Source organism: Silene latifolia, chromosome 11 (genome assembly GCF_048544455.1).
Source record: "Silene latifolia isolate original U9 population chromosome 11, ASM4854445v1, whole genome shotgun sequence".
In the NCBI taxonomy this organism is placed as follows: domain Eukaryota; kingdom Viridiplantae; phylum Streptophyta; class Magnoliopsida; order Caryophyllales; family Caryophyllaceae; genus Silene; species Silene latifolia.
The window spans coordinates 110,181,539-110,200,155 of record NC_133536.1 but is presented as its reverse complement, the minus strand read 5'-3'; the positions used below and the strand labels follow the sequence as shown (position 1 = coordinate 110,200,155).

General features: G+C 39.6%; 1 long non-coding RNA gene across 1 annotated transcript; it reads right to left on the bottom strand.

Annotated features, from left to right (window-relative positions):
- Positions 1–413: 413 nt before the first annotated feature.
- Positions 414–3,274, bottom strand: LOC141611865 (uncharacterized). The gene is made up of 3 exons (XR_012528844.1): positions 2,681–3,274; positions 2,500–2,598; positions 414–1,020 (listed from the first exon to the last, which is right to left on the bottom strand). It is a non-coding gene; the product is annotated as an uncharacterized LOC141611865 (long non-coding RNA).
- Between the last annotated feature and the right edge of the window lie 15,343 nt (positions 3,275–18,617).

The following is an 18,617-nucleotide window of genomic DNA, read 5'->3' as shown; positions in this document are numbered from 1 at the left end:
AGGACATCCACCGTCATTCTACATACATTCGAGCTAATATAACAGTAAACAAGTTTTTAATACAAACAGTTGTAATTTGCTTTGTCATGGGAAGACTTAATATTCTTCCCGATATCCCCAAAGAGAGCCATAAGTCAAACATACATGTTTGCAACCTTGTAAACATGTTTGTAGTATTTCTAGAACAAAAATTTTCTAGCATTTGCGATAAATCTTCATATAACAGGGCATTATGATGAAAATAATATTTTACCCAGCATTGTTATGTTCCACAACCTGCAATTTACAACGTCGCCGCTACTGGTTTGGAGTTTTACGTTTATAAAAGAGTTGGTCATGCTGAACCTCTTCACCACATCTTTCACAAGGGCACGCATAATTCCAACACACTTTCACATACAAGGAGCAACAAATGGCTAACAATACTTTCGTATTTCTCCAAATCATACGTCGACATCAAAGTTTCGTACTTTTGGTCACTTACACAATAGATACACAGCACAGCACCAAGGCAACTTTAAAGTTCGAACAACAAATGAAGCTAATCATAAGAAACCCTTCTTTCATATTTTGAAATTGGGTTCTTCTAACGGTAAAATACATAATTGCGTATACATATGCTATAAACTTGAAACGAAATTCCTACAACCTATATGCAGTTATGCACAGACGCTGACAGCACCTACCAAATGCCGGATGCATGAAAAAGAAAAGGGAATTCCTATACAACCCAGATTTCTGGCTGGAGGAGCAAGTACGCTACGAAAGAATCATATGTTGATTCTAACCATGGATGCTTATGCTTTTGTACATAGTGATTTTATTGTTTACAAGGTTGCTGGAAACCTGTTCCCGGCAACTTGAATGCATTGTGGTCAGTTAAGCTTGTTGAGCACTGACCATGTGAGATGAGTTTAGATCAATTATACAGGAGGAATAACGCCCGTCGTCTTCCACATTCTACTCCAACATGGAGCAGTTTAGAAAAATGACTTCAATGGTGAGCATGACTCATGTGACCTGCCAATAAGTATAAATAACGATCATAAAAGGTACAAATATGGTCGGGAGAAAGGCCAAAGGGGGTACCTGGTTCTAACTAGAACATGGCAGATTGAAAAAAACTAGAGGGAAATTACAAAGACCAACGCATATGACACCTCATAATATAAACACACAGTTTTACAAAGAATTTTTCAGAGTGAACCCGATAAAACTCGGCTGACTCAACCCAAATAGCTTGAATGAGACTTCAATTAGATCCAAACCAGATAAACCAAAAATCCTTAAATCCAAATTGATCTGACGGACATGAAGATAGCCTGAACTATGCTGGACCTGATACAGACCGAATCTCAAACGAGTAAACGACCCAACTTGACACAACCCAAGCCAAAAATGACCCAAATCAGATTGATTATTAAGATTAAGCTAGATTATTTACTAAAAGATGACAAAAACTTTAGTACACGCTGTATAGTATATCAGAAATAACCTAATCTGGACTTGACCAATCTGTACCCAAGACAAATAAATCGTGTCCCAGGTTGAAGTTAGAATGCAGAATCCTATTATCCTACCATGCTTCGTTTCCCACCGCACTCCTTGCCCCCTTAACAATCAAAGCCTTAGCCTTCATAAAAACCTAACAGTTACTCCACAGTCCAAACCCACCTACTAGATAAAGCTCTCTACCAATGTACAAGTTAACCATGACAGAACGTCTCACTTTTAATAACCAGCCTTTTAGCTAGTTTCTATCATTTGCTTGATAACAAGATCTTCTCTATGTTTGAAAGCTAAGAAGATTCGAAAGACGCGCAAAAAAGTATAACCAGATCTCAGACTGTAAATTTGTAACCTCCAGAACACTCGACAGGTGCTTCATGCAATAATCCTGCACCTGCAAACCGTCTTTCTTTGAAATACTCAACTCACCCTCTCCATTCCTATTTTCTCTTCCACCAGAGACAAATCAAAATTCTCAGCCTTTCAGGGGAAGTAGTGGCAAATATGGTGAATGGGGATATTGGCATTTAGCATAAGGAAAGGCTAGCAGCTTTTTTACAATGAGCTGCACCAAGAACTGCAACCGTGCCAACACATGTCCGTGATAAACCTTAGGAACTAAAAGAGAAATGATGACATGGATATCTAATTCCAAATAGAAAAAACTTGAAGCAGTAATATCTAGACTTCATAGTGAACCATGGAAAATAAAACCAGATTGCTTCTCCAAGAAGAAAAAGTTTCCCGAACTCCAGAATAGGATGTGATAGTGTTGGGTTGGGAAACAGGTTAAAGCTAGTAAAAAAGTCTGTGTTCTTATATGAAGCAGTAATGCAGTATGTCAACATAGCTTGCTAGTGAACTCCATTATAGTACGGACCATCCACTGGAAGAGGATTACAGAAAAAGACAAAATTTAAAGAAGGAATTTTAAAGGGAAAAAAGATTACCATATTTGGATAGATGAAAATAGAATGGAAATAAAGGTACCTCTAGAATGCAAAATCATAAACTTGCAAGGCTAGATTGGAAGCCCGCCACTCTAGTAGCAGAACTGCTGCTCTTAGTCCCGCTGCAATCTAAGGATGACTGCAAACCAAACGAAAAGGTCAGATAATATATCAATTTAGCCCTAACCATGATCACAGATATGCTGGACTATCTAAATCACCTTAATCGGTCTTCTCACCCAGATGTTTGGTCAGAACCAGCGCCTTGGATGAACTGATGAGGAGAATGTGCAGTGACTAGGAATTGTGGTTGTCCATGAAGGGAGGTAACTACACCTGAAAAGCCACGGTCTCTCTTAGTGATGATTATTCATTATCATACATTCATTGTGTTGTTGAGAGATAACACAGGAGAAGTTATGACAATCACGCACAATACTTCAGCTAAAAGATATTACAAAATCACAGATTCCTTCAAGGGGGGATCTGGAAAGAAAGAGAAGGGAGGGGAATGGGGGGAGATGACTTCGTTTGTTTGTTTAGTTAAACAGAGGTGGGGGAATTTAGAGGGTTGGCAAATTGGGTCTCTCCATTTATCTCTTCCAAGGCAAATTAAATCTCTCCAACAAAAGAGAGGTTTGGAGGGAAAACTCACCATCTCTATTTTCCCCTTCCCTTCCTTCCCTTTCCCTTCTTCCTTGTCCCCTCCCTTTTCCTCCTCCTTTGCTATCCTAACAAGGTCTTACGGTGTGTTTGGATACACCAAATGGAACAAAGGGAAGGGGGGGAGAATGGACGAAAGGAGTTCTCCCTCTAAACATTTCCTTTGTTTGAGGAATTTTAATCTGCCTTGTAGGAGGGTAATGGATGGACGCATTCTCCTTCCCCTCCAAATCCCTCCACCCACAATTTGCTAATCAAACAAAGGAAATTATCTGCCTCCAAATCTCTTCCCCTCCCTTTCTCTCTAAATTCCACTGTTCAAACAAAGAGTTATATATAAATGGGAATACTTTTACATCAATTGACCAAAAATAATAAATAATCAAATATGTGCTTCGCTTGTCAAATGGCCTAACTTACTGTCATTAAGTGCCAAACTGGCTATAAAAAAAATTGATATTTACGACGACAGGATCAAGACAAGTTATAGTCAGGATTTACCTTTAACATTTTGTTAACCGCCTATTTTCGATTCATTTTGGTTAAATCCATATAAGCATATAAATTTAAGTTTATATTCAATTAACATGTATGCACATCAAAACACCAACCATAATTACAAGGTTAATTACTACAAACATGAGTTTGTAGTAATTAGTAATTATGACTCAGATTTAATCGTAGGACGCAATTAGGCATTTAAACATACTTTCATGAAAAGACGTCACCATTACTTTTCAAATTCCTCAGTTATAGACTAAAATCTACAAATTCATCAGTTATGAGAGTTTTCATATTATTCTAATTAGCTCAAAGGAAATTATTCTGGGTCAATTATACATTGTAATAATAATAAAATCTACAGCATTATTATTACGATATCTATGATATAGACCTTATCATATTAATTTATAGACTAAAATCTACAATGGAGAACAAAAATAATGCTTTTATGATGGCCACCGAACAATATAGTGGTATTACACAAATATACCCCTAACTGTTTCTATTATGAGAGTTCCCTATAGCTCAAAGGGTAAACACTATCTCAGCAACCGGTAGGTGGCCCAAATCCACAGACCGAGACGTGGCCCATGTCCATATAATAATAGCTGGACTAGATTATCATTGTTCTATCAACCTTGCCTTGCAAGAAGGCATCCACTCTTTTTGACAATTGTTCTATCAGCCATATAAATTTAAGTTAGTAGTATTTAAATCCATATAAAATGAATTGTCATAGCCAAACAATCCCTCTTGTGGTCTTGGTTGTATTTTGAAGTCGGATATAGCCTCTAAAGCTTTGTTATCTTGAATTTTAGCAAAATTTATTAAGTACTAATCATCATAAGTGTAAGGGAATTGGGGCGCTTTGATAGCCGTTATGATTAATATAAAGACAGGTGTGAAATTAATGAATAGTTTACATTTCCTGTATTTTGTGAGGGGGAATAAAATAAATGTAAACTATTGACTGGGACGAAGGGAGTATATATTTTGTTTGAACCATATACCTACCCTTCAAATAAGGACAATTTACTTATACATGTCATCCTTTTAAATTAGTCATTTCAAATTAATAAGACCGTCTTACATAATAATAATAATTAATTAATTAATCTTCTAATTTATGATAGACATAATTCATTTTTATGTTCTTTCTTTCACAAAGCACATGTAATATATACTTCTATGATCATCTTATTGCTATCATTCCACCGTAAAGGTGTAAAAGATAACCCCATCTATGTTTTTGGCCACTATAAGCAAACATACAATTTAGTAACAACAAAATCATAGTATATTAAATTTTAATGTTAACCGTTAATAATAGAAACTCTTAAGAGTTCTTTTTCACAATAGTTAAGTGACTCAGGATTTTTGGTTGATTCCCAAGTTTCAAGGATGATTTCTATTTATAATCATAAGATCACCCTACCTAGTATATTCATAACACCTCCATTATTGTTCAATGTGGTACAAATAACATACTAAAAAATACACCATACAAGTAGTTTTCACACCTAGCTCGACATCCAACCCGAATCCCGAAATACGGATAATTTCTACTCATTATATCTAATAGTAGTTATATGTAATAATATGAGCAAATACCACATGTTAATATTCGTACGTTCAACATCCAATCCGATTAATAATGCGCAAATACTAACAAACTAATCTTATCTAGAGTCTAGAGTTTTTCGCACATATATAGGTAACATTTGTGCAATTTTATCTTGTTGCTAACAAAATAATCTTATCTAAAGTCCAAAGTTTTTCTTACGTATAAAATTAACATTTTTTTCAACGTGGTACAAATAACATACTAAGAAATACACCATAGTTTTCACACCTAGCTCGACATCCAACCCGAATCCTGAAATACGGACAATTTCTACTCATTATATCTAATAGTAGTTATATTTAATAATATGAGCAAATACCATATGTTAATATTTGTACGTTCAACATCCAATCCGATTAATAATGAGCATTATACTAACAAATTAATCTTATCTAGAGTCTAAAGTTTTTCGCACGTATATAGGTAACATTTGTGCAATTTTATCTTGTTACTAACAAACTAATCTTATCTAAAGTCCAAAATTTTTCTTACGTATAAAATTAACATTTTTTTCTTATAAATATTAAGTAGTTTTTAAGGGTTGGACTATCTAGATGAAAAAAATGTTAAAACTTGAAAAATTAACATGAAAAATTAAAATTATGTAACGTTACTTTTAAAGTCTCTTATATAATAAGTATACTACTGATGTAGGTTCGTTATTTAAAAATTCAGCTTAAAAATTAAAAAATAAATAACTTATTGCTAAACTACTAAATTTGAGTAGAAAATGAGATAATATAACTATATAATTATATAATTGTGAAACCACCAAAATCAAAAGTTCAAGGAAAAATTAATGAGAATAATCCATACTATGAGTACTCCTTCTACCAATAATCCAAATTTTATTTAATCCCACAATAAAACAAACTATTCCCTTCTCTTCAAAGCCTAAACCAATTGGAAGGGCTACCTATCCAACCTAAGTTAAAGACTTTGTTTCTTAGTTTATCTTCTTTTTCATACTACATCCTTCTTCTCTCATTTCTTCAATCTCCATTAATACTTGATTTTCCTTATATTTTTTTAATCAAAACAACTTGTCATTAATCTAACTATTACTAAGATTATCTCTACCAAACTCACGCCATACACTCCACACCATCAGAAGACCGTCACAACACTGCCACCACCTTTGTCCTATTGCTAATCGTCGATCTGTTGCTCCCAACCTGTTATGCAGGTCAACAAAGGCCCAAGTGCCGCCAACGCCACTTTCGCACAACCATTACCAATTTGGCACCATCTCTGTGTCACCACCACCATACATCGCCGGCAGAGCTGCTTCACAACAATTAGTTCTAGACCGTCTTATTCGTACCATGTCCCCTCCTCTTCTTCTTTTACTTTGCTTTTTCCACCAAATCCAAAGCCCATACCCATTTCATGTGTTGGTCAATCTTTTGATACAAGTAATCCAAGGAAGCAAATAAACTAAAGTGTTGACCCCCTTTAATGGTTGAAAAACGCTGAGAACCAATATTAATTTAGTTGAAAGGCATTCCAATTCATAGAAAAAGTGTGGGTCATTTTCTTTGATAAATATCCTTCAATTTAGCATCCATCTTTTCCAACCTTTGCTTCCAAATCTAAAATAACAATAATCGAACTTCCAACACATTTAATCGAGATACACAAATTTTGTGGGTTTGATGGATTGAATTTGTGCATCTGATATACAAATTTTAGGTTTTCGGGTATTAAGTGATTTTTAATTTTGAGTGTAAGTGATGATGGGAAACGACGACCAGTTTACGATTAGTTTGGGTCAATTTTTTTGGAGGTGGGTATTTTACAATGGGAAGCAAGTCAGGGGAGAAAGGGAAGCGAGGGTGTTGTATGAATGGTGGTGATTTGGTTTTGTGAAATTAGAAGAAGTTAATTTGATTAAGGAGATGAAGAAAGAAGAAAGAAGAAAGAAGAAGAATGGAGAGCAGAAGAAGGAAGCGGAGAAAGAATGACGAAGATGTACATTTAGTTAACAAAAAATGGGCCCCATGTTGCTATTTAACCGGAAACAACAGGTCAAAGAAAGACCAAGTTTAGTCTGAAATAAGTTGGCCAAAGGTTAGGTTTACTGTGGGATTAAAAAGAAGTTGGATTATTAGTGCGTGGGTATATGAGAAAGATGTGGTAATATTAGCTATATGTTTAAATTTCAGAATTAATGAGATGGTTTATATTTAATTCATGTATTTCAGTTAAGTTTAGGTTCAATACTTTGCTTATTCACTATACTAGAAACCAATTTTGTATTACAATGGTAAAAACGGTAAACACTTTCTCTTGTAATATAGAACTTTTATGATGACAAGGGCAATGTAAAGACTGTTCAATTTTAGTCTTACATGATTACTTGAGTAGTTAAATATTTATAACCCGATGCTTGAACAACCTTCTAGTATAGGAAATGACATTTCACAAATACCATTTTCAAATAATGTTCATTGTAATAATATGACCATCCCATAAAATTGTTCTATTAATTAGGTTGATAGAACACTTGAGACCATCTCATTATGAGAGTTTCCTACAAGTACCAAATTTTAATGTCTATATTTACCCACTTACTAATTCCTTTGTTTAATGTGATGTTAGGAGGATTCCTACCCTGACGCCTCTCAGGTTTGATGCACCATCAAAGTATAGGTCTCATGTGTCGGTGTCGGAACAAAGTATGTCTTCGTCGGGAAGTGACCATGTGTCGGTCGTTGGATCTTCCTTGATGGGGTTTTCTGCTAGGAAATCGGCGACCGCCCTTACCTTGATAACCTTGAGGGGTATGAATTTGAGGTCAAATTCAGATATCATGAGTGTCCATCTAGACAGGCTTCCATTTAGTACGGGTTTTTTGAAGATATATTTGACCGGGTCTATCTTAGAGTAGATGTGAACCGTTTAGCTGAGCATGTAGTGTCACAACTTCTTAGTTGACCAGACCAGGGCAAGGCATGTCTTTTCTAGTTGGGTGTACCTCGCTTCGTATTTGATAAACTTTTTGCTGATGTAGTAGATGGCTCGTTCTTCGCCGTCGACTATTTTTGCTAGCGTCACTCTTATGGCTATGTCGGTGACAGTCAAGTATAGGGATAAAGGAATTCCTTGCTGAGGTGGCATGAGGACATGAGGTTTGGATAGGATTTCTTTTATCCTGTCGAAGGCCTTTTGACAATCGCCGTCCCAATCGGTGTGATCGGAGGGGCGAAGCTTCTTGAATATTGGTTCACAAATCATAGTGAGTTTGGCTATAAAGCGGCTGATGTATTGGACTTGACCGAGAAATCCTCGAATATCCTTCTCGTTCTTAGGCCGGGGCCCGGGGCATTTGTTGAAGAGCTTTGATTTTGGTAGGATCAATTTCGATGCCTCTTTTGCTGACGACGTGTCCCAGGAGTTTCCCGGAGGTGACCCCGAATGCACACTTCTGAGGATTTAGTCTCATGTTGTATTTTCGAAGGCGAGCGAAGAATTTCCGAAGGGCGCTGATGTGGCCGTCCCGCTCTTTTGATTTGGCGATCATGTCATCGATATATACCTCCACTTCCTTGTGCATCATGTCATGTAGGAGAGTGGTGGCGGTTCTTTGATAGGTTGCTCCGGAGTTGATTAGGCCGAAAGGCATGACGATGTAGCAGAATGTACCCTATTGTCTAGTGAATGCAGTCTTGTGCATGTTTTCCTTAGCCATTTTGATCTGGTTGTACCCAGAACACCCGTCCATGAATGATAATAAGGCGTGCTCGGGTTGTTATCCACCAGGATGTCAACATGTTGCAGAGGGAACTCGTCTTTTGGACTTGCTTTTTTCAGGTCGCTGAAGTCAACGCAAACTCGAATTCTCCCGTCCTTCTTGGGTACAGGAACTATGTTGGCCACCCAGTCAGAGTATTCGGACACTTTGATGAATTCGGCTATGAACTGTTTGTCTACCTCTTCCTTTATTTTTAAGGCCCATTCAGGGCGCATATGGCGGAACTTTTATTTCCCGGGCATAGCTCCGGGTTTGATGGGTATCCCGTGTTCTGCAATGTCCATGTCGATCCCAGGCATGTCTTTGTAGGACCATGCGAATACATCCTTGTATTCGTGCAGGAGGTCGATGAACTGCTGTCTTTCCAAGGGGTCAAGGGTGGTCCCTATCCTAAGTTCTTGAGGTGTGTTATTGGTCCCTACGTTAATAGGTTTGGTCTCCTCAATAATGCGGGTCCTATCTTCTCTTTTGTCAAGTTCTTTGGCTAGGTGAGGTGGGTAGTCACTCAAGTCAAATTCCTCATATTCGTTCAGAATTGCATTGTAGTTAAATTGAGACGATTCGTAAGCAAACTTAGCGTTGATTAAGTCGACTTGAGCAAAAATCTCGGATAGGATAGACATCTCATGGGCATTCAGAGGCCACACAACAAAGGAGGTGGCCCCTGGAAAAAGCTCCAGGTTGATACCTTCCATGGGAGTGGGGATAACCTAAGTTGACTTGGCCTCTGAAGCAGCCACAAGTTTGTGATAAAATAGTGGAAAGGGGACTTTGACCGGGACATCAGGAGTGGTAGGAGCAAAGACAGACTCTGACTCTGACTCTGACTTGGACTCAGACTCTTATTCACTTCCCTCTTTAAACATAGAGCTTTATCCACACGTGATTTTGAGAATGCGCCTTGGCGATCGGTCCACTGGACAGTTTTCCTCCAGCCTTGTGTAGCTTTCTCTGGGTCAGTATTAGGTATTAAGGCGGTGGGATCGAACTGGTTATCCTTTAGAGCGATGTTCATAAGGTCCTCATAGCCTAGGTGCTTGATGTTGTCTTCTCCGAAGAGGAGACTGGCGGCTTGTCCGTCGAGGCATGGGGTCGACTCAGATTTGATCGGCGCAGCTTTGGTGTTGTCGGGGATGAAATAGCAGTCTTGAAAGACTTCTACGCCCGGGTGTTTGACCTTGGCTATGGAGTCATAGATTGGCTCAGGAAAGCCGTTGTAGAGTTCGGATTCTCCCTTGGGAACGAAGTATCCATTGAGAGTCAAATAGTAGGGGCGGAGGATGACTCCGTGCGTTTTGCGCTTCCCAATTAGGAGGTTCATCTCTTGGATGTCTTCATCGGTAGGCTCATAGCCTAGCCCGAAGGAGATGTTGGGGACCTTGGCCTGTTTCATAGGAGGCAAGGTGCTCTTCAGCGAATTGAGGGGTAGGCTTAGGAAATAACCCTGGCGCATCAAAATGCGGTTGACTGTGAGGTTCGAGAATGGGACCCACTTAAAGGAGGCTAATTCATCGGTTAGGGCATTCATAGCTTGGAATCCCCACATTTCGTTATCATCCTCCTCAATGGCCTGAGAGGTTATTCCCTTCTTCATGATAGCCTTGATCAGGGATGAGGGAATTGTGATTGTTTTCCCGTTGAAAGGGACCCTGATTTTTTGATGAAGGGTTGAGGTCATGGCCTTGACGGAGTGAATCCAAGGGCATCCCAGAAGCATGTTTAAAGATGCGTCGATGTCGACCACCTGAAAACTAACTTGTTTTTCCAAGGGTCCAGTTGCAATTGTCAGGGTGTTAAGCCCCGCAACCTTACGACGGGTGCCATCATAGGCGCGTGCTTATTGATTAGTTGGGACCAAATCAGCTTCTTTGATACACAGTTTATGAGCAGTCTTGAGTGGAATGACATTGACCGTAGATTCGTCATCCACTAGAACAATATGCATATTCCTCTTGAGACATTGCACGGTTATGTACAGGGCCAGGTTATGGTTGGCTCCGAACGGAGGGATATCTTTGTCAGAGAAGATGATCGGCTTGCTCAAGTCGAGGACATCCCTTGTCATGTGTGCCACCACTTCTTCAGGAGAGGAGGTAGAGGGAACTGTTAACTTTCCCAAGCCTTGTAGCAAAGCCTGCCGATGTTCGAAGGCTGTAGCAATCAGTTACCAAATTGAAATTTCGGCCTTCATCTTTTGCAGTTGTTTAAGGATCGAGTTTTCGGGGAGCTTGGGTTGAGTGTCCACGTCCGGGACAACTTGGTCATCATTGTTGGAACGACTGTTGTATTGTTCGGGTTATGGTAGGGGCGTCCGTACCGGGTAAGATGACCGATCTCTTTTACTTTTTTGCCCTTTCTAGGAACCATGTAGACATCCTCTGTTTCGTCTCTCCAGATACCGTTGATTTCAGGATCGTGAAGGTACCTTGGAGGGGTATTCCTCGGCGGATAGTTTTTGTAGGGGAAGTTCTTGTGGGGGTAATTTTTGTGGGGTTGATTATTGTGGGGTGTGTTCAGAATGGTCGCGGGAGCAATTCTTTCTAGTGAGGGGAGTTTTGGGTGCTTGGATGACCCTCCCTCGGGCGCGGTATTGGTGTTGGTGGGTTGAAAATCAACCGGTTGTAGGCGTCTTCAAGTCAGGTAATCCTTTCTGAGAGACTGGCTGTGGCTTCTTCAACCTGTTGGAACATGGTGAGCATTGTTGTGGCGCTGAATACGAACATCTCGTCCGGAGTATCCTTTTCCAAGGCATTCACCTCGTCCTCAATAGGCAGGATGAGGTGTGAGCAATCCAAAGTTGGCTCGTCATCAGAGATGGCGTGGATTCCCAAGGGGTTTGTCTTGTTGTTTGGTTTGGTAGGTGGAGGTAAAGGTAGTTCCCCTTTCTCGATCATATCTTAAATGGCGTGCTTCACTTTGAAGCAGGCCTCTGTGTCATGACCTTTATCCTGGTGGTATTGGCGTAGGCATTGGGATTCCAAAACGGGTTTTCTTGGCCTCGTACGGTCCTGGAATGAGCCCAATAGGTCTTAGTTTCCCTTGTTCTATGAGCCTTTTTAGGGCACTGGCATAGGTTATCCCCAAGTTTGTGAATACCCTTTGAGGACGCTAAGTTTTCGTTGTGGTTGGTTCGAGGAGGTTGACCTCATCGATTTTGTTTGTCGACCATAGGGGCGAGATCCGGTTGATACAGTCCCGATAGCCTCTAGCGGTGGTTTTGGCTAGGACACCCTTGCGGAGGTCGTCATCAATGCGGATTCCGAGGATTTGTAAGTCCTGGAAAGTTTTGATGTTTTGATATCTCAGCAGGTTGGCATAAATTAGGCGGAGGTTGTTGACAAACTTCTCTACCAGAGTTGATTCACTCGGCTTACTAACCAATTGAGTGCTTACCCTCCTCTAACGGGTTAAGAATTCTGTGAATCCTTCCTTATCATTCTGAGTGAGGACCTCAAGAGTAGGGGTGTTGGCTTCGATCTCGACGTTGTCGGCGTATTGTTTAGCAAATTCAACGGCGACTTTGTCTCAAGTAGTAATGCTCTTGGGGTCGAGGGAATAGTACCATTTGCGGGGAATGGGTTCCAAGGATGACGACAAGATCCGGGTGAAAAATTCTTGCTTGACCCCTTTTATAGACATGTAATCCTTGAAGGCTCGAATGTGGTTGAGCAGGTCCTCCACTACCTTAAACTTGGGTACATCAGTCAAAGTAAAGTTCTTGGGTAGTTGATCCCCATCGGGTTCGAATCTTCTATTGTTCTCAAGGTGGATGTTGTTACCACGGGCTAGGAGTTGTTCTTCCAAGAGCTTGAGCCTTTTCTCGGTTTCGGTCAAGGGCGGAGTGTTGTGTTCTCCAGTTTCCTTGTTTTCCAGGGTGTCAATACGGGTCTCAATACAGTCCAGGGCGACCTTAAGAGCGCTGAGTAGGCTGGCTAGTTGAGCAGTGGTGAGATCTCTATTGTCATCGTTGTTGTTGGACGAAGCTGAAGACGGGGCCATGGCTCTGAGGCAGAAAATGGCTCACATTACATCCCAATCTGACTCGGTTTAACGACAAAACGCAGACAACACAAAAGACGAAAAGACATATCAGACTCAACAAGACGAGGGCAACCGTGTGTGGTGCCTCGGTGCTGACTCGATTTATAAAGTGACGGTGTTGACCAGATTTTGACTCGCGTTCAACGTAGTGGCGTGACACCATTGAACGAGTCTCGAGGTGAGACGACTCATAAGTAAAGACCCATAAGTACGCTTGCTTCGACTCGATAGACACGAGGCGGAATTGGAACGGTGGACTGAAAATTTCGAAAATAGAGATTTTCAAAAAGGTTCGTTTGTCACTTTATGGACGGCTTCCGAAGAATAGGGATCTTCGAAAGTCGATCAGTTTAAAAAGTTGTCTTAAGTTTGTTTTCAAAAGACAGTTTGAGTTCGAGTTGAGGCGGCTCTGAAAACAATGTGCTGTTTGGAAAGACGGTTTTGAAATCCAAAATCGTATGTTTTGAAATCGAGTTTTGAAAGGTTTGAAAAGGTTGTGGTCCCAGGGAGGGTGCATGGTCCTCGGGATTTGAAAAAGACTCGAAAAAGGGTGTGTGCTATTTTCGGGTTTTGAAAGAGCCATTGTGTTGGCGCGAGACGAGTTAAAATCCGTGTCTTGACGCGGCGATTACAACGGCGTAAAAAGGTGTTATTGAAATGGTTTGTGAAAACCGGTTTTGAAAATCGTCATTACGACGGCGTAAAAAGGTGTGCTTTTTGAAATGGTTGTAAAAAACCGAGTTTGAAAATTGTCATTACGATGGCCTAGAAAGGCGTACATTTGAAATGGTTGCAGAAAACCGGGTTTGAAAATCATCGTTACGACGGCCTAAAGAGGCGTCTTTTTTGAAATGGTTGTGGTAAACCAGGTTTAAAAATTGTCATTAGGACGGCCTAAAAAGGCATAATGTTGAAATGGTTGTAGAAAATCGGGTTTGAAAATCGTCATTACGACGGCCTAAAGAGGTGTGTTTTTTGAAATGGTTGTAGAAACCAGGTTTGAAAATTGTCATTACGACGGCCTAAAATGGCGTGCTTTTTGAAATGCCACGGTCGGCGAAAGACCGAGGTTTGAAATGGCCATTATAACGGCGCAAAAGGTGTTTTTGAAAGTTTGAAATGACACGGAAGGACTTACGATTACATAACACATAAGCACTTGCAGTTTCATTATATTATGCATAATGCTGACACGGGTTTTGGCTTAAAAGGGTGGGTTACACACCAAGCGATCAAACCGCGATTTTTGAGAGGGATACCAATCCAAACAAAATGTGTAGGAGGGTGCCCTAGCCTCGTGCACAAAGGAAATGAAATATCTTTGATGAAAAAGAAATGTGTAACGTCAACGGTATGCTTGACGCAATCGGGATTCGAAAAGCGGGGATGAGAAAACTCACGCCGACGAGACAAGTAAATTGGTCGATAAAGTTTAGGTTGTGGGCCCGGATAAGGAACCCGACTTATGACCGTAATATCAATTAATGCATTTCAACCAAGACCTCGTTCGAGTCTCACCATCTTGGTATCACAAAGACACAAATAACCTAGTTTTCCCCAGTAGAGTCGCCAATCTGTGGACATAAGCCACATACCGGTCTATGGGCACGAGCCACCTACCAATCTCTAGACATGGGCCACCTGCCCGCCAAGCCAATCTGTGGACATGCAATGGTCTTTTGAAAGCCACACTCGGCGGCGTAAAAATGCTTTCGACCGGATCGTTTTAGATCGGTCAGTTTCGTCTTAGCAAGGGTCTCGAAACGATGCAAGAGATGTTCGGAGTCGCCACCAAGCATTTATGGGATGCTTGGAACGCGTTCGACTCCACTTTATACCTAGGTCAACCAAGGCAAAAAGCGATGTTTGACATAGGTACTAAAGATAAGGAGTCGTCCCTCTTTAGCATCCTATCTCTAGAATGACTCTCGTACGCCCTGGATAAGGTCGTCCATTATCCAAAGTTTCTGAGTAAGAGGTGAAGGTACGTATTGGGAAGCCCTTTAATCGGACACCCAATCCCGCCCGCGGTAGCGTTCTCTACTGATCGATCTTGGTTGGTTAAATACAAAACTTGATAAAATGGGTAAATGCATGAATGCGCATCCACAAGTATAAACCTAACATGCAATGTGAGCTTTCTATGTCGGTTGCTTATCCAAATATCAAGTAATTCATGTCAAGTTGGATTTAATGTTGATTTGCATGCAAGACGGAAATTAAACATCCATTTACCGAGTTAGGTTTGTGGTGCATAACGTGATCCAATTGTTTTAGAAAGACGTTTTGCAAATACAATATAAAAGGGGCAGATTTGTCATCTGATCCGTCCTGTATCCGGGTTAACCGAAGTCGGTATCGTCCTAGACAAGTGCTTGAAAGGAAGCAGGATCTGCATCGGGCAGTCTATTGAGGAGCGAGCCATCAGGCCATGCAAGCAGGCATGTCCCGGATTGAAAACTGGAAAAGAGTTGGCCTATTTAGGCGCGAGTCAGCAGACTGTCCAAGGGACGTCTTCTGGCTGTTGAAAACGTTTGTAAAATGATTTGTAAAGAGGGTGTTTGAACTCGTTTTTGTTTGAAAAGGTCGTTTTGACCGCTTTTGTGTTAATATGGGGAACGGGACTTGAATAATCACCATTGTATTGAAGATATTCAATGTAGGGTTCGATTTTGCAAGCTTGACATAAATAGTTTTGAAAAATGATTATGAACTAATTATATTAAGTTCATTTGTTTGTAATTAGTCAATGTTTATCATCGTACTCGGGTTTAAACTGACATGGTGTGTGGAACCAAGGATGACTTTGCATTTATGACTAATATGTTGATTTTAAAATGTAAAGAAATGAAATAAAAGGTTTTAAAATACCTTTTAAAATGTAATTAACCAAATATTATCACCGACACACGGATTAAACTGTCATGGTATGAGGAACCATGGGTGGAAATGTTTTATGGTTAAAAAGATTCATCATAAAAATGATTTGAGATGGTAAAAACCGGATTGAAAAATGGAAAGAATGAACTCAAACACGTTTTGAGTTCTGACCAGAGCACCCCATTGAGGCGCGAGGCACCTAGTGGTGTTTAAGACCTTCTGTTTTGGTCAAAACTCGGTTTTGGCTCATTCGATCAGTATTTTGGACCATGTTAAGCAAGTTTTAGCATGTTATAGTCATAAAACAGATAAAAGGACATGAAAGAAGAGGATTTGTACACCCTCATACTTACATGCTAGGCTTGAGATGAGAAATCGACGAAAGTGTAACAACTTGTTAGGTCGGAAAACTCGGTTGAAAACCGTTTTAGCAATGTAAAGAGTGTTTTGTTAAGTTTAGTGGCCTGGGAAGTTTCTAGAGGGAGTAGGATTATTATGCGGCTGATATATATGGTATATCATACACCCTAGGATTAGAGATCACTCCATGAAAGCTTCTAGAGAGCATCTTTGATCGATCAGCCAAAGAGAGGTCTTTAATGGGATTAAGTCCGAAAAAGGTATGTATCTTATTTCTAGAAAACATAAGACCCAAAGAGAGGTCTTAACTAAAGTTATCAACAAAGCTTTCGAGTTCACCAGAAAGACTATCATGACAGAGGCGCTTGACCTTTGGGAGGCTCGTAGGGGTAACGGTATCAACAATACTAATTGATTGTTAGTTAATGCATTAAAATAGACTCTTATGCTTTACTAAAAGTACATCTAGCTGGTTGTATTGAATGCATTATCCCGTCACGTCCCCGAAGTTCACCTCACTCTCTCATTTCCACAAATCTCATGCATTCTCTTGCACCTCACATGTCTATCAACCGTATATGCTCTTTCTAAACATCACGCTCATCCTAAAGTTCTTCACTAAATTCTCACTACTTTCTCATATTATGTACTTTCTCTTTCCTAAGTTTCTGAACTATTACATCTACTCCCCCTAAAAGAGAACTTCGTCCCAAAGTTTGACTATCAAACCTTAAACTGCGGTCTCATACGCTCATTGCTAAATTCAACCAATGACTATGTTTCAGGTTCAACACACTCTCTTACCTATTGCAAATCCATTATCAAATCTCATATTGTCTTATGCCATTGCTATAATCCCGATCTAGAAACCTCTCTAGAAGTCTCGCTACGGTTACCCCTACGAGCCTCCCAAAGGTCAAGCGCCAGTTCTAATCCACGGTTCGAAACTCTAATCTCATAGATAACTTCTAACTCATGTTAGTTATATGAACACGTATTCATCGCGGGGTATAACTCGATTATTACTACGTATCTTTATCACGTCAATCCTCATACATTAACATGTATGCACATCAAAACACCAACTATGCGGACTCTAGGAACAATCAACTAATGTAAAATTCTTATAATGTGACTCAACCATGTCCTACATTCCCATTCATCATTAATACTCCGCTTATACGGAAGACTTGAGACCTCTTCATCTAAATGGTTAAAGCGAGTGTAGAGCTAATAATGAAATGATTAAGATACTGAGCAACCGTGATATTTTGTATCACGGATTATTTGTTAGATCTTTTTGAAGTCACAAGTTTTTTAGACCTTAAATACATTTTACTGACATTTCATGGAAATGACTGATAATAGTTGTCAAGCTTTTCCGTATAATTCGGGGAAATTATTCTGTTCACTAAGTAATGAGATTGTGTTTAAATCCATCCAGTCAATAATTACACAAATAGCATTAACCAATTGTTCACTAACATGTTTAAACTGGTATGTCGACAATCGTTTGAGCTATTAATTAAAAGTAACCATAAGTTACACAGATTTTATAATAATACCAATGACATAAACATGAAAAGGTCTATCAATTTTAGTAACTTACTATAAAATTATACATTGTTACGGTAGTCTAAATGAGGTAAAAACTTATTTAATCTCATTATGTGGTCAAATTCCAGAGACCTGAAGCACTATCTCAGCAGCCCGCCACTGTTGTCAAATTATGGTCAAATTGTTCTATCAACCTTCGGTGTGCAAGAGGCTAGTAATCATTTTGATGTGATTAATCCCATTAAGTATTCAAAATACTACAATCCGACTTCATTGTTAAATCCATTGGCATGGTATATCTACCTATAATTTAGTTCGTAATTTTAGTCGGTAAATTACGAACTAATTGACTGGCCTCATTTTAACAAAAGCTTTTTATGCAAATAAACATACATGTCTTACATAAATTCATAAAGTTGTTGATTTCTCAATGCTTGCTTAAGACCATAAATGGATCTCTTAAGCTTGAACACTTTGTTAGGATTCTTAGAATCAACAAAACCTTCGGGTTGTATCATATACACCTCCTCTTCTATATGCCCATTTAGAAAAGCGGTTTTGACATCCATTTGCCATATTTCATAATCATGAAATGCGGCAATCGCTAACAAAATCCGTATGGATCTTAGCATGGCTACGGGGGCGAAGGTCTCATCATAATGGAGACCTTGGACTTGGGTAAATCCTTTTGCCACTAGCCTAGCTTTGTAGACATCATCATTTCCTTCTATGCCATTCTTGACTTTGAAAATCCATTTGCATTGAAGAGGTCTTG